General features: G+C 37.0%; 1 protein-coding gene across 1 annotated transcript in view; it reads left to right on the top strand.

Moving 5' to 3' along the window:
• RBMS3 (RNA binding motif single stranded interacting protein 3) overlaps positions 1 to 16,898 on the top strand; it is a 546,958-nt gene that overhangs the window by 487,375 nt on the left and 42,685 nt on the right. The gene's annotated exons all lie outside the window — the stretch shown is intronic.

The following is a 16,898-nucleotide window of genomic DNA, read 5'->3' as shown; positions in this document are numbered from 1 at the left end:
TTCCCTTGAAAACAGCTCCGTATTTTTAGCCGTATTTTGTTAACTGTGTGAACATACCCTGACAACCACACTCAGATGAATGGAACTGATTTTCAGTTGCAGAAATTTCTGCAACAAAATATGCCACGTGTGACCGCACACAAAAGTCCCTCTATACTATGAAGATCCCACCAACAACTTTCCATTTCTCTGGGAAATGTAGTAGCCTGTCACTCTACGGGCACATTCACACGTGGCGGAATTCTGTTGAATTCTGCAGCAGCCGTTTTTTACATTTGTTTCTATACATTTTTAGGAAAGTTAGTTCAGACGTTGCAGAAAATAACTGTGCGGAAATTAGGCTGTGGTGCAGATTTTTCCCTCGGCGGGATGCTCATGACGTTGCGGAGAAGAAGCGGAATTTCACTGCGTATTTCAGCCTTTGCAATGCAAAAACTGAAATCTGTGGCAAGTCCGCTGTGATTTCTGCAACGTCTGAATTACCTGTCAAATATGCAAATGTTGGTGCAGATTCGTTGCGTAATTGCTCCGAATCTGCACCAACATTTGCAGCGGAAAAATTCTGCCACGTGTGAACATGCCCTGAATCCATTAAGAGAGGATTTTTTTTATTCTAAGAAATCAAGGCTGCAGGAAAGTGTCACATGACGACTCTTCACTGTGCTATGTATCTGATAGCGCTCACAGTGGGCGTGGGCACCAGTGCCAAGCTTTTAATGGATAATTTAGGAAGCTGATTAATGGTACAGCACTATAAGGCTGGATTCACACAAGCAGATTACGTCCGTAATGGACGGAACGTATTTCGGCCGCTAATCCCGGACCGAACACACTGCAGGGAGCCGGGCTCCTAGCATCATACTTATGTACGACGCTAGGAGTCCCTGCCTCTCTGCAGGACAACTGTCCCATACTGTAATCATGTTTTCAGTACAGGACAGTAGTTCCACAGAGAGGCAGGGACTCCTAGCGTCGTACATAACTATGATCTGAACTGTGTTCGGTCCGGGACTTCCGGCCGAAATACGTTCCGTCCATTACGGACGTAACACGGTCGTGTGAATCCAGCCTTACAGTGGCAGTATCGAAAAATGTCCTTTAAGAGATACCCGGTGCACAAAAACTTCTCATTATTTGATGTTCTCTGAGATAATTCATCGAGCAAATGCAATTTATAATTGCAGAAAATATTCTAAAATAAGAAGATTGACTAAATCATGTGGCAATTTTCTTTGTAACATATAGAAATATATAGAGTCGCTTGATGTGTCTGTGCTTTGGAGAAAATATATATTTTATAAGCATTTATGTGCTGTCCATGATGTATAACCTCCAACTGTATCATATATATATATATATATATATATATATATATATATATATATATATATATATACACACATATATATATTGGATCAGTTGACAGGAGTTGTAACATCACTTTCTTTCAAAGCAAGTGTAATGTGCAGCTGTTCTCATGAGTCTGCATTTCAGCAAATCCTAGCACTGATATTTGAGCACTCTCCAATTCCAGTGCGCCACCTAGTGTGGAGAAATGATAAACTGCATATGTCCTCAGCTGGCATTTCATGTGAGATTTTTATTATGGCAACTTTGCAGTCTATTTTAGCAAATACAGATTTATTTCTAGAGAATGAGTGATTTGTTGAATTTATGCCCTAGAAATTATATACACTCAGTAAATCCATGATCATTTTTGGCGTGAAGAATTAGAACAACTAAAATTCCCAGCGTTACCCTTTATCTTTCAAGGGCAGTTAATATTGCACATTCTTGTTTTCCGGTTTACTTATCACCATATTTTGGAATCCACGCATTAATACAAAAATGTAACCTGCAAATGACTTTATGTGAGATTAGATTTCTTTGTACACTATGGGAAATTATTGTCTTTTAACAATAACAAATATTATTGGTCTGACATGAACCACTGAAACGGGTATTTCGGCCTCAAAAAAATTATCAACCATCCACTAGATAGGGGATAACTGTAAGATGAGTGAGGGTTCGACTGCTGGAGCCCCCACGATCACCAGAACAGGGGTCCTGTGACCCCCAGCCGCAACCATGCTGCCTGGAGGCATTGAGGGTGGCGCAGATTTGGCATACGCCCTGTTGTTCCATTCAAAGTCTATGGCACTGACTGAAACTGTAGAGCGCTCAGCATTCGGATCCCGACCGAGTAAGTGAGAGTCTGTTCCAAGCCTATGTTTATTTAGAAGATATTATTGTATCATTACAATTCATGTGGCCATACACACTGTAGAAGAATAATAAACTCCCATTAAGGTGTACCGCCACTTTCAGTAAAAAATGGTTGATGTTTTAATTGTGAGCTTCCCAGAATAAAGAGACGTTATATTTGAAAAAAAAGGAACTCTTCGTTTAAAAAAAACAACAAAAAAAAAAACAGCGCTACTCTTGTTCATGTAGCTCAACCCTATTGAACTGAATGTAGCTCAGCTGCAATACCAGACACAACCAACAGGTCTGCTATAGGACATTTATGTAGTCACTGCATACAGTATGTTCATATTTTATTGTACATATTATTTCATTCTCACATAATTCCTTTATGCCAAAGTTAAGCTCTGTACACATTTGCGTCAGAGACTCTGTTGCAAATTCCACCAGGTTTGAGAGGAAGAATAGCACTATAGACAACACCATTTTTCCCGTCCAAAAATGGACACCGTGACAAAACCTGAGAGATCCCATTATAAATCACTGTGGTCCATCAAACACTAGTGGTATCCATCTTATGACGCATCCGGCACTGCATCGTGGTTTGCCGTTGTAAATGGGAGCTACAACGCAAATGTAAACAGACTAAAGTAAATAATCAATGGATGACCCAAACATTGGGAGTAACTCCATGTAAGGATAAATCGGTACAAAAGTTAGAGGGTTCAATTTTATTGTCTAAATATCTTAATACTTTTAATATCTCTTGTCTTCCTTTTTTTTTAAGTCATGCTATATTTTTCTAATGAAGGATTAGAATTTGTAAAGATTTTCCGACCTCTGTGTAGGGCCATGCCCCATTGATAAGGGGAATGGTAACACCCAGTTTTTAATTTATTCATACATTTCCAAGAGGAATAACAGAGGTACGGCTCAGTGCAAAGTTTTAAGAAAAGATGTTCCAGCATTGTTTTTGTCATAAAAAATTCAAATTCTTAGGAGAAAAGACTTGTCAGGTCAGCTGACAGGTCCTCTTTAATTTATGTTACTGCAAGGATGAAACAGCTTTAATAAAACTCAATAAATTCGGGCACGCCATTGCAGCCCCTCAAAAGCTCCCTGCTCCCTCCATTCATACTGCAGCTGCCCTCACACCACAACAATTTAAAAGAATGTATATCACAAAGTATGATAAAATCACATAATGTCCCGACACTCTATAACATACATCAAGATTTGTTCAGAAGCCCTTGAATAAGAAATTTGTGAATCACAATCTTATTTTCTGAGCATTTTATGATAGTTTGCAACATTTCCCAGCTAAGCACAATGTACCTAATCTTGTCCCCCATAATGTTTTACTTTTATTGTTTCACCTTGATCTGTATTGTTCATAAAGTACAAAATGAGCATAATAAAGTAATTCAACCAGCGGGAAGCATACAGTAGGAGCAAATACCCTTTTTGCTGTTTTCAAATGGGGCTAAAGGACACGTCAACACGCGAAACAATGGGATGAAGTATTCAATCATGAAATTGTTGCAAAATGTAGAGATCAAACAGAAGTATAGCTGAAATAGTAAAGAAGCTCTGGGGAATAAAATAGAAAGTGTAGTAAGAAAACTAGTGGAAGTCACGCGAGAGCGGGAGAAACAAAATGAGCATGGGGGGAACGCTGCAAGACATAGGGATACAAAGAACACCAAATACAAAATCCTTGTCCAATAATCCTGCAAGTCAAAGAGGTTCTGTACTTCTTAAAACTAATTTCTTGATGGCTGAACACCAAAAGTGTTGAAAGTTTACAATGTTTTTGAAGTAGTCATGTAGGTCCTATGACCTCGGAGCCACCATCGTATGCACATGATTCCATATACACATCCATGCAATAAGTTCTGCCTCTATTGATGTCGCACGTAACTGATGGTGGTTGGGAGGATGAGGCTGGTTGTACGTGCAATAGCAAACAAAAGTTATGTTCCAGCACTTCATGAAAGTGCTGGATCCTACCTTTGGTTTGCTGCTATGGAGGACGCCTGGGCCAGGGGGAGGTCCGTGCACTGGATCACTGAAGATGCTGGACACCGGTGAGCTGGAAAAATCTTTTCATTTGATCATACAATACCTTTGTCAGAAACATCAGGGTAACAGTTTGTCTTGATTATTGAGGGGCTGTTCTCAACATATGACTTATACAGAGCGATCTTTAACTTGACTTTTTCAATGGTTTTCAATGGCTTAAGTGATAAGTTATTAGGCTGCAGCAAGTTATCAGAGTAAAGATAAGGATTGCTACATCTGTATGACCTTATATGACCTGACCTCAAACTTTTTTAATTTGGGTGTTCCCGAGAGAGCATTAAGAGGTGTCAGGAAATCCTGAATAAAAACGTGTGTGTCTAGTACAATAGTGTCTGGACCCCCACTAGTCTATATTTTTGAGAAGTCAGTGGCTTGTTTACTTTAATATTATCTAATGACCAGACACAGAGGCGTAACTTGAACCTCCTGGTCCTCATTGCAAAATCTATAACATGGCCCCCACTATCATGTGCTATTTATAATACTGGTTGCTTCTTACGTGGAGGAGGGTCTACCTCTACCTGCTACCTAAGCACCCCCTATAGCTACGCCCTTTCACAGACAGCGTATTTAAAATCCGTAAGGTTGTGTTCAAGTGCAAGCAAACATCTAATATATCCATCAGGTCATTCTCATAAAAACTAGATCCAATCATGTCTAAGATTAAGGGAAAATCAATGAAGCACCTGATATCTGATGAGATGTACATAGTAATATTAATTTAATCTAACTTATCATTATATATATTAACTGTCCTTAAAGCATTCAATGCTCAATGCCCGGTGAGCAATTATTCATTTTCTATCAGGCAATAACCATTTCTCTATTGCTAGTCACCAGGAGCAACGAACCTCTGCCAAAATACTCCCAATATCTTATTTGCAGAAAAAAGTCATATAGAGACACCTATGGGTAGAAAGTGGTATTACACATGGTAACAGTAACCTACTGTAGGTTTAATATGATGCAGAAAAATCTGTTTTTAGTATTTCATTATCCACATATAAATTAATATAAATCTAGATTGCATATCTCATAACTACTGTAGTCTTATACATGTAGTTTTGATATTTTGATGAATAGTTCTTCTTAAACCTACAGAGGTAACATTTAAAAATGAGAAGACTTCTTTAGTACTATTGAGCTAAAAACAAATGACGAAACAATTTACAACATTAGGAACTGACAATAATAATAATAATAATAATAATAATAATAATAATAATAATAAAGCCATGGATAATGGGTGTCTGCTACTATTTCCCTATTCTTTATGTCTTCTATTGCTATTTTCATGTATGGTGATCTGTTAGAAATGAATTGCAATACTAATTCCCTGTCTGCTCATTTATGCAATCCAGTTCTTTGAGGGATTAACATAAAAACCATCTAGAACACGCATAAGGGCTCAAGGGCTCATGCACAAGATCTGTGGTATGTAATAGGGTGGGCATAGACTGCTATGGGACGGACTGTACCTCTGATTTTCTATTTAGGCATACAGAGGTTTTTTTTCTCACATCTATCGCATTACAGTGGTATTCTCCTTACAGAAGTAATATACTGCGGCCCATGAAGTGCCTACAATAAAGGCCTATAAGGATTCCTAGCACAGGGGGGAACTTATTAAGACTGGCGTTTCACATGCCAGTCTTAAACTACAATATGTTGGAGTGAAATGTGCCCAAATTATTAAGAGGTGCATGCCTCTGGGGCATTTATAAAGACAGAAAATAAAATCTATACCCGCCACAAGCAAAAATGTGTGCCATTTCTTGTCTTTAGAAATGCTAAATATATTGAAAATTCTCTAGCCCCACCCCCTTTTGATAACCCCACCCACTTTTCTCATCTGTTTTTAAAAGTGGCTAGAGGAGAGAATTTAAGACTTTTTTTATGCCAGAAAAGTAAAGGCGTAAAACCAATAATAAATTACCATTATCTTGTAGACAAAGACTTAAAAATGTTAACATTCTGGCCTACACGCTGCTACTGTGACATCACAAAACATCATGATCTCAGCACACTGAAACAATAGCAAAAATCTGGATCAATAATGGTGATGTTAACGTTCATTGCTCTGTCAATGACAGAACCACGGCTCATTGGCATCAACAAGCTATAATCTATACACAGACACATTTTGTCTAAATCTGGCACTAATTGAGATGCATCTTTAAATAATGTGATGTAAGCAGGTGGTTTCTTTTTTTTAATTATTCATTTAAAGGGATACTGCCACCTTAAGGACCTCTTAAAGAAACAGTATCTATGCGATGTTTTTTGGTTGCTATTGCAAGTGCTGCATTCAAATGAATGTGCCACTCCTGAGTGGGCATGACCACATGGTGCCTCTGGGCGAATCACAGCAAACAATATTTACTGTAAATCAAGCAGCACCACCCGCTCATGAGATTTACAAAGAGCGTCTACTAGATGCTCCTTCTTAATAGGTGACAGATTACATTTAAGATACTAGTAGCTGCTTGTTCTGAAAAGTATTTAGTAGATTTTTCCAGACATGTGTCAGTGCCCGACAGCTTCATAGTATTCATTTGCCTGTTATGATGACCTGAAAAGGAGCCTTCTCCATAAGACAGATATATGATAAACATTTGAAGACAGAACCAACTCTGTTCTGAAAGATGATTCATATGAGTGGGAAGAATCAGGAAGATCATTACAAGTTAATTGGAAAAATGTATATTGCACTCAGATTCCTAGACAAATTGGTTCCTGCTATAAAGACTATGGGGGAGATTTACTAAGACTGGCATTTCATACGCCAGTCTTAGACTAAATGCCCATGGGAGCAAGATGCATCAAATGTATTAAGAGACGAACGCCTCTTAATAAATTTAATTTTGAGCTGTCCATGCGCCACACAAAAAATGATACACTACAAGCTGGCGTTGATTTCTGGTGTAAACTATGCCAATTTTTTATAGTAAATGTGTCAGGCAGTGGTGTCCCCACCCCCTCAGATAAGACCAGCCCCCTTTTTTTTTTTTTTACAAAGAGTGACAAGAGCAGTACATTTTTGATAAAACCAGGCATGCGCCAAAATTTGTGACTTTTTACCACCACGAAAGTGCTGTAAACCTCTTAATAAATTTGCCCTTTATTTTAATTGGACATGGAATTGGCCAAACTAACTATAGAAAAAGACTCAATTGTGCTGCAGTCAGTTAAATATATAGTAGTGAGCTAGTTGTCATAAAGGAAGGCCATGTCACAACTAGAGTGCCCATGATGTGGGGGAAGGGGGCTTCCCTAAATATACATTTAGCGCCTAGATTAATTCTTTGCCAGGATTGGTAGTCTTGCAGGTGATGCACACAAGCAATGCAAAGTGAGGGTTCATGTAAGAAAAAAGGGAAGCAATCTTAATTTTCTATGGCGCCTACCCTCACCATAGATATATATCTGGATAGCGATATGAGATGATAGATAGATAGTAGATAGATAGATAGATAGATAGATAGATAGATAGATAGATAGATAGATAGATAGATAGATAGATAGATAGATAGATAGATAGATAGATAGATAGATAGATAGATTGATATCCAAAAAAGAGAACGTGAAGCAGCACTCAAATAAAGTGAATTTATTCATCCAACATGGAACCACAACGTTTCACCTCCTCTATGAAGGCATTTTCAAAAATGCCTTCATAGAGGAGGTGAAACGTTGTGGTTCCATGTTGGATGAATAAATTCACTTTATTTGAGTGCTGCTTCACGTTCTCTTTTTTGGATATCTAACACATAAGGAGAGGTCACTCCTTTATTTTTGAAGCTTTGCACCAGCCTAGTCAGGCATTTGTTCACAGTGCTGCTCCAATCCTCTGCTTTTTTCTAGATAGATAGATAGATAGATAGATAGACAGACAGATAGATAGATAGATAGATAGATAGATAGATAGATAGATAGATAGATAGATAGATAGATAGATAGACAGACAGACAGACAGACAGACAGACAGACAGACAGACAGACAGACAGACAGACAGATAGATAGATAGATAGATAGATAGATAGATAGATAGATAGATAGATAGATAGATAGATAGATAGTAAGATATCAATGAACAAGCGCAATGTTTTGCTGCCTTTTTAGTCATATTTTCTGATAATTGGATATTATTTTGTTTCATTATGATAGTAATAGAGATAAAGTTTACAGGGTGATTCTTAAAGAGGCTCTGTCACCTCAGTATAAGTGCCTTATCTCCTATATAAGGAGATCGGCGCTATAATGTAGGTGACAGTAGTGCTTTTTATTTTTTTTAAAACGATCTATTTTTACCACTTTAGGAGCGATTTTAGCTTTATGCTAATGAATTTCTCCATGGACAACTGGGTGTGTTTTACTATTGACCAAGTGGGCGTTGTACAGAGGAGTGTATGACGTTGACCAATCAGCGTCATACACTTCTCTCCATTCATTTAGTCAGCGCATAGGGAACACATTAACGATACTGAAGTGTTTAGACAGTGAATAGACATTCCACGGAATGTCTATTTACAATCCCGACACTTCGTTAATGTTTCTGTGGTAGTTACAGCAGAGCAAGCGTAATCTCGCAAGATCACACTGTAAATGACAGGTTACAGCGAAATTACGCTTGCTCTGCTGTAACTACCACAGAAACATTAACGAAGTGTCGGGATTGTGAATAGACATCCCGTGGAATGTCTATTCACTGTCTAAACACTTCAGTATCGTTAATGTGTTAGTATAAGACAGCACATAGTGATCTAAAAGGATCCCTATGCTCTGACTAAATGAATGGAGAGAAGCGTATGACGCGGATTGGTCACTGATTGGTCGGTGTCATACAACTCCTCTGTACAACGCCCACTTGGTCAATAGTAAAACACGCCCAGTTGTCCATTGAGAAACTCATTAGCATAAAGCTAAAATTGATAATAACATGTTAAAAATAGATTGTTTTTTTTAATAAAAAGCACTGCTGTCACCTACATTATAGCGCCGATCTCCTTATGTAGGAGATAGGGCACTTATAATGTGGTGATAGAGCCTCTTTAAGCAGCTCTTGCCTCGGATCCTTCATATTATTGAATTAAAAACAGACAATAAGCATATTTGGAATGAACAATTACTCACTGAATGGATTTTATCTTCTTGCATGATAATATGTAATTTCTTATAAGCCGTCAGATACTTTATGACCAATCGTCTTAAAATGTACTTGAAGTTAGTTTAAAACTTATAATTTTCTGCAAAATGTGAAATCTTGGCAATGACAAACTATTACTATGCTCTAAGCAAACAGTGGCTTTCATGAATGTATCAAATTACCATTTCCTTTAGATCTTTTGTACTCAAGGAGGTTGAGAAAATTTGGAGATTGCATTTTAATTAAATTAGGAAAAATGTATCCTTTTAAAATGTAATTCAATATTTCAGCTGATTGTGATCATTGTCTCCAACACATCTATAAGACAGAAGTTTGTATGGATACGGACAACCTCAATGTGACTGAAACAGCATTTTAAGACCAAATTTATGGAATTTCCATCATCTTACATGAACTAAAATGTTATTATAATCATATCAGAAATTGTTTTCAAATAATAAGATGACTTTTAAAAGTCACTGCAGTCTAGTTGTCTCACTAACATGAATCAGGTAATAAAGTCATGAACACAATCTTATTAGATGAGAAAGAATGGGAATGGAAAGTCTAGACATGTCATATATCTGCACCTGCTATTAATGCCTACCATATATCTCCCAAGGCAGACATTATTCTTAGTGAAAGGCACATCAGGTTGCATATTTTCTTACCAATCCTTTAAAACATTTCTAAGGGGAAGCTGTCTTCAATTCAAAATAATAAAAAATGCCAATGTATACAGCTTGAAATATTTTTGCAGTCAAAGACAAACAAACGTAAAATTGTGACCTATTTTAAAGCATACCTATTATTAAAACAAATTTTAAAAAAAAACATGCTCTACGTAGGCAGTTGTACATATATACTAAATGTAGAGTAGCAAGAAATATGTATAAAATGTTTTCTCTCTATGCCTTCTAAGTGGGTGAGCTGGTTGATGTGATACCAGTGCCATCTTCAGCACCCTAACCCAAACAGATGTCTCACCACTTCTGCTCTCCCTCGATACTCAGAGTATGTCGTCTCATAAAGAGAGAGAGAAAAAGAAAAGAAAGAAAGAAAGAAAGAAAAAAAAAAAAAAGAAACTGCAGCTGCATATCCCTCCTCTATCCTCCACCCTGTCTACTATTTACTGTATTACTCCAGAATGATTTTTGGAGGGATAAATGAGGTTTCTGAACATTTACGGAGTACCTGAAGTTGCATTAATACATACTCCAATATATCACAGCACAGCTGTGGTAAAGGCCTGCATTTTCTGATAAGAGGCAAATGGTTTCCGGTGCCCACTGAACTGAAAGCTGAGGATAAATATGTTTTATTTTTTAAAATGAGGTGAAATTCTCATTTACTGTAAAAAATGACTGAAGCTTAGTAATCTGCAATACATTTTACTTGGTGGGACTCTCAGATCTTCACGATATAACAGTGGCTCCAAAACTAGTTGAATTGAACAAGCATTTTGCAGACATAAATTGCTCTTTGGTGCTTCTCTCTTAGTATAGTATATTTTTTTCGTTTTATAAGAGTTTCTATTGTATAAGGAAAGTAGTAAAACGATATAAATTTGGTATGGTGCATGTGTGTTTTATTTTTTAATTTAAAGCACTCACCCAGATTCCTTTTTAGTTCCATTACTCACCAGTTCATCTCATTGCTATTTTCTGGTTTGTGGGCAGATAATTAATGGGTATGGCAGAGGAGAGATGCAGTAGCATGTGGGCAAGGTCAGCAATCAGTGCTGTGCTACATCAGGCAGAGCTAGTCTCCCTATGCCAGTCAGCTCCAATGGAACTATTTTGCCCAGCTGGAGTGGTACAATATGTAAGGGAGCAGGAGTGCAGTGATATAATAGGTAAAGTCCATACAATGATTATAAACTCCCCTGATTCACACTGACTATATTATCTGTGAGATCTGTGTGCAGAGTCCAGTGTATTTCTATAAGATGCTGCTCCTCACTGTCTCCTGTGTACAAACTGACACAAGCAGGAGACAGGCTGAGCTGAATCACATAGAACACACTGAGACTCTGCTGTTAGGGGACAGAAGTTCTTTATCACTGATCTATCCCATGTTGCACTTAGCTAGTACTCAAAGCAGAGAAAGCACAGTGTGATGAGACTCCGCCCCTCTGCAAAGCATCATGGGAAATTTAGGCTGCAGTAGGGGAACCATATCAGACCTGAATAAGGAACCAAGATGGCAGACCACCCATAAATGGTACATTAATTAAAACAGGTATACACAAGGTATACACAGGAGCCTCTACATTATTTTTAATAATAGCCTTGGCTGCATTCTATAAAAAAACAAAAATTGCTGGAGTGTTTCTTTAATCTTACATTGATATTAAGATATTTTCATGTACTTATTTTTGTAGGTTAGGTCATGCAGTTCTGAGAAGCTTATCCTAGTTAAATTACAACAGATTTTGAATTTGTTATTGAACTAAATAGATTAATGCCACAATTATGGTCTAAAAAAATCAAGAACTAGCAAAATAAACTTCAGTAATTGCAAGAGAGCAAGTTTCTAAAAACATAAAACTACTATGTAAATTACTATGTAAATTACTGACATAGTATATAAAAAAATGAACAAAAAGATTAGTTTTTCTTAAACATATAAAATATTAATCTGCTGCTTTAAAATGGATAAAGAGCTGATAATATACATCTTCATCACAGACGCTGCTGTGGAGATTTTTAAACATAATATTGGAACATCAGTTCATTATAAAACATTAATAGTATGCAAACATCACACAGGCAGAATAATATATGACTTGGTTCTACTTCAGCAAATGGAAGACAAGGCCTAATTTAATTTAATAGTCTTGACAAGGTAAGAATCCAGGGTAGATTTTCCATCCTGTGCAGCATAATACATGAGTCCATGCCTTAAAATATGTATTTTTCATGCAGTGAAAAGTTCTCAATCTTAGTGCTTTTCTCCTCAAGCTATGCTGGAACATCTGATGGCGTATTCAATTACTTAATTTCTGATTGTCTAAAATTCAGGAGGCAGTTATTAATTTTATGCCATAAAAAAGGATATTTTTGGAAAACACCATGATTTTGTTAAAATTATACATATATATATATATATATATATTTGTGTATTTTTATATATATACACTACCGTTCAAAAGTTTGGGGTCACCCAGACAATTTTGTGTTTTCCATGAAAACTCACACTTATATTTATCAAATGAGTTGCAAAATGACTAGAAAATATAGTCAAGACATTGACAAGGTTAGAAATAATGATTTTTATTTGAAATAATAATTTTATCCTTCAAACTTTGCATTCGTCAAAGAATGCTCCATTTGCAGCAATTACAGCATTGCAGACCTTTGGCATTCTAGCTGTTAATTTGCTGAGGTAATCGGGAGAAATTTCACCCCATTATTCCAGAAGGCCCTCCCACAAGTTGGATTGGCTTGATGGGCACTTCTTGCGTACCATACGGTCAAGCTGCTCCCACAACAGCTCTATGGGGTTGAGATCTGGTGACTGCGCTGGCCACTCCATTACAGATAGAATACCAGCTGCCTGCTTCTTCCCTAAATAGTTCTTGCATAATTTGGAGGTGTGCTTTGGGTCATTGTCCTGTTGTAGGATGAAATTGGCTCCAATCAAGCGCTGTCCACAGGGTATGGCATGGCGTTGCAAAATGGAGTGATAGCCTTCCTTATTCAAAATCCCTTTTACCTTGTACAAATCTCCGACTTTACCAGCACCAAAGCAACCCCAGACAATCACATTACCTCCACCATGCTTGACAGATGGCGTCAGGCACTTTTCCATCATCTTTTCAGTTGTTCTGCGTCTCACAAATGTTCTTCTGTGTGATCCAAACACCTCAAACTTCGATTCGTCTGTCCATAACACTTTTTTCCAATCTTCCTCTGTCCAATGTCTGTGTGCTTTTGCCCATATTAATCTTTTCCTTTTATTAGCCAGTCTCAGATATGGCTTTTTCTTTGCCACTCTGCCCTGAAGGCCAGCATCCCGGAGTTGCCTCTTCACTGTAGACGTTGACACTGGCGTTTTGCGGGTACTATTTAATGAAGCTGCCAGTTGAGGACCTGTGAGGTGTCTATTTCTCAAACTAGAGACTCTAATGTACTTGTCTTGTTGCTCAGTTGTGCAGCGGGGCCTCCCACTTCTCTTTCTTCTCTGATTAGAGCCTGTGTGTGCTGTCCTCTGAAGGGAGTAGTACACACCGTTGTAGGAAATCTTCAGTTTCTTGGCAACTTCTCGCATGGAATAGCCTTCATTTCTAAGAACAAGAATAGACTGTCGAGTTTCACATGAAAGCTCTCTTTTTCTAGCCATTACAAATGTAATGCTCCAGATTCTCAACTAGCTGAAAGGAAGGTCAGTTTTATAGCTCCTCTAAACAGAAAAACTGTTTACAGCGGTGCTAACATAATTGCACAAGGGTTTTCAAGTGTTTTCTAATCATCCATTAGCCTTCTAACACAGTTGTCAAACACAATGTACCATTAGAACACTGGAGTCATGGTTGCTGGAAATGGGCCTCTATACACCTATGTAGATATTGCATTAAAAACCAGACGTTTACAGCTAGAATAGTTATTTAGCACATTAACAATGTATAGAGTGTATTTCTGATTGATTTAATGTTATGTTCATTGAAAAAAACTGTGCTTTTCTTTCAAAATAAGGAAATTTCTAAGTGACCCTAAACTTTTGAACGGTAGTGTATATATATATATATATATATATATATATATATATATATTCCATAATTTCATGTGATACTCGAGAGAAAGTGTGAACTGAAATCCTTAAAACATTAAAACGTCAGACTCTGAATAGTTAATATCAGCCTTGTCATTACATTATAGCTACTAGAGCAAATACACCAGTAGTCATGGCATCATGGCAGCAGATGATGCCTTCGTTTCAGACTGTCGATTCTCCCCCATTGCTCATTTTGAAAACTGGTAGTCTGAAACCTTGGATATAGAGACAGAGATCTAATAACTGTACTGACACTGTACCTGTAAAGAGACGTGCACCTCATCATCACATGACCAGGATAGATTTTTATCCCTTAGACATAAACAATGAAGGTTTCTATTAAATGACTACAAGCTGAGATCTTCAAAGCCATGAGCAATTGATAAAGGTGTAGATTTACTATTGTGGTTGCGCCAGAATTCTAGATTAAGTTACTTATAGTGTAAGGTAAGCTAACTGGTGTAAACCAAGCCAACCAAGAGGGGTATAATGAAAAGAGCCTAACATGTCTAGCAAGGTGCCTCAAATTTATCATGTGCCACTTTGATAAATTTGGCTGTCTGGTTCAAGTTTACACTGTCTAAAATTTAGACAGCATTAGTAAATCTGCCCCAAAGTATATTGGGAAATTGCTGAACCTTTCATTATTCAATAAATAAGCTGTATCTGCTGAAACCATGATACCCCATGAATCCCCTCGAATGACAATATCCCATGTGCATTTTTTTAGATTCATATGTCAAATCTATTCCACCATTTGCTAGTTATATTTGTTTCAAAGAAAGTTATATAGCAACCAGTATTCTTATTAAAGCTCACATAGTTGTCACCTAACTTTACGGATTTACATCTACAGTGAACGCTCTTTAATCCTGGGCTATACAGATTTATTCTAGTACAACTGATTGATTTTTAACTTTCGAGCTACACTGCAGTCTAAAGGAATACATTGAGTTGAATGCAATCTTGCGGACTGCAGCTGTCATTCAATAGTTAAAATCAATCAGTTGCGTAACAAAAAAGACTCCATGTGGACTAGGAAGTGGAATAGACTGAAGGTTATCTACATAGATTATTGGGATTATAGGATGTAAAGTCTTATATGTATAGGGAAGTATGTTTAATCTTATATTTTTCCAGTCGTGTTAGACTCCTAAAACTATTATAGATATAAGGCATTTGAATATTTATTATTAACACATTTTTGTATTAATTTAATTTCAAAAATTGAATGACATTTTAATAAAGTAGGTGTTGACAGGTCCCTACTATTTTACAAGAAACACTTTAGAATTTTGTGGATTTTTCCTTGGGTTGCATCACAAGATATTTACTCAAAGTAACATTAAAGAATGTTAAATCGTCTTTCTGTGTCTGGTATTGAAGCTTTAGCCTTATTGAGTTGAATAGGGCTAAATTCCAATACCAAATACAGCGCCTCTCTTGTCTATGGGCTGTGCCTGGTATTGGAACTCAACCCATTTCACTTCAATAAAACTAAGCTTCAATACCAGACAGAGCCCATGGGCAAGAATGACATTGTTTCTGGAAGAAAAGCAGACATGTTTTTCCTATCTCATACAACCCCATGTTACTAATGACAGCAGAATGCAGGAGGCATGTTTAGTAAAAATCCATTCAACACATTATGGAAGAATGTTTTATTAACCCTACCAGGGATGTAGCTATGGCATGTTCAGAGGTAGCAGTCACACCTGGGCCCTGGTACTCTATAAGTGGTGATGGGTACAATTTAAATATTACAATTAGCTCCAACCTGTGGAGCTAATTTTTGCAAAAGTATAACTCCTGGTTTCAAAAAAGCAAAAGAGTCACAGGTTGGAGACCACTTTTCTAAATCCATACTTAGATATTTACAGAGAACCTGTCAGCTCTTCTGACGTGTCTGTTTTAGTGAATACTTGTATTCCACAGAAAACAACAATTCTGGAGCATCTTTTCTTAGAACTCTACGTTGTACCATTCCTCTGTTGTTCCTTCTAGAAAAGTTTTAATAAATCGACAGTTGGGTGTTAAAAGTTGGGGGTGTGCCCCTACACAGACTGATGTCCAATCAGTGCTGACCGTGTGAGACTTTGTAGAGACACACCCCATTGATAAGAGAAATGGTAACACCCAGTTGTCAATTTATTCATACATTCCTAGGAGGAATAAGAAAGTAATGGAACAATGTAGAGCTCTAAGAAAAGATGCTCCAGAATTTCTATTTCATGGGGTATACAAGTATTTACTAAAATAGACAAGTCAGGAGAGATGGCAGACTCTCTTTTATTATACATTATATGATTGTCTACATTTAAACTTTTACATTTTAAATAGGAGCCTACTATGCCTGTTTCAGATAGCAGATGCATTGTGAGCTGTAGTAAAATATTTGTCCTCCCTTTTCTACGCTGGAGGGGTCTTTGACAACTATTTAAACCCTATTGTTGAGGTTTCCAAATATAATAGTTAATGTATGAGATTTTAACTTTTATTGTAGTTTAAAGAATAAGAGGCAATTATTTTTCCTTTTTATTTTTCTTTAAATAATATTGCTGGCTTTGCCTTTTTGTCTCAGTGTCATTTTTTGTTGGCATTAAAAATTTCAATATCAATAAATTTAAATTTATTTTTAATATGCGTTTTGCTTTTCAGAGTAAAAAACACTAAATAATACCTTTACCT

This window comes from Rhinoderma darwinii, chromosome 5, assembly GCF_050947455.1.
Source record: "Rhinoderma darwinii isolate aRhiDar2 chromosome 5, aRhiDar2.hap1, whole genome shotgun sequence".
In the NCBI taxonomy this organism is placed as follows: Eukaryota; Metazoa; Chordata; class Amphibia; order Anura; family Rhinodermatidae; genus Rhinoderma; species Rhinoderma darwinii.
The sequence above is the reverse complement of the archived record's forward strand: the minus strand, read 5'-3'. Positions and strand labels throughout refer to the sequence as shown.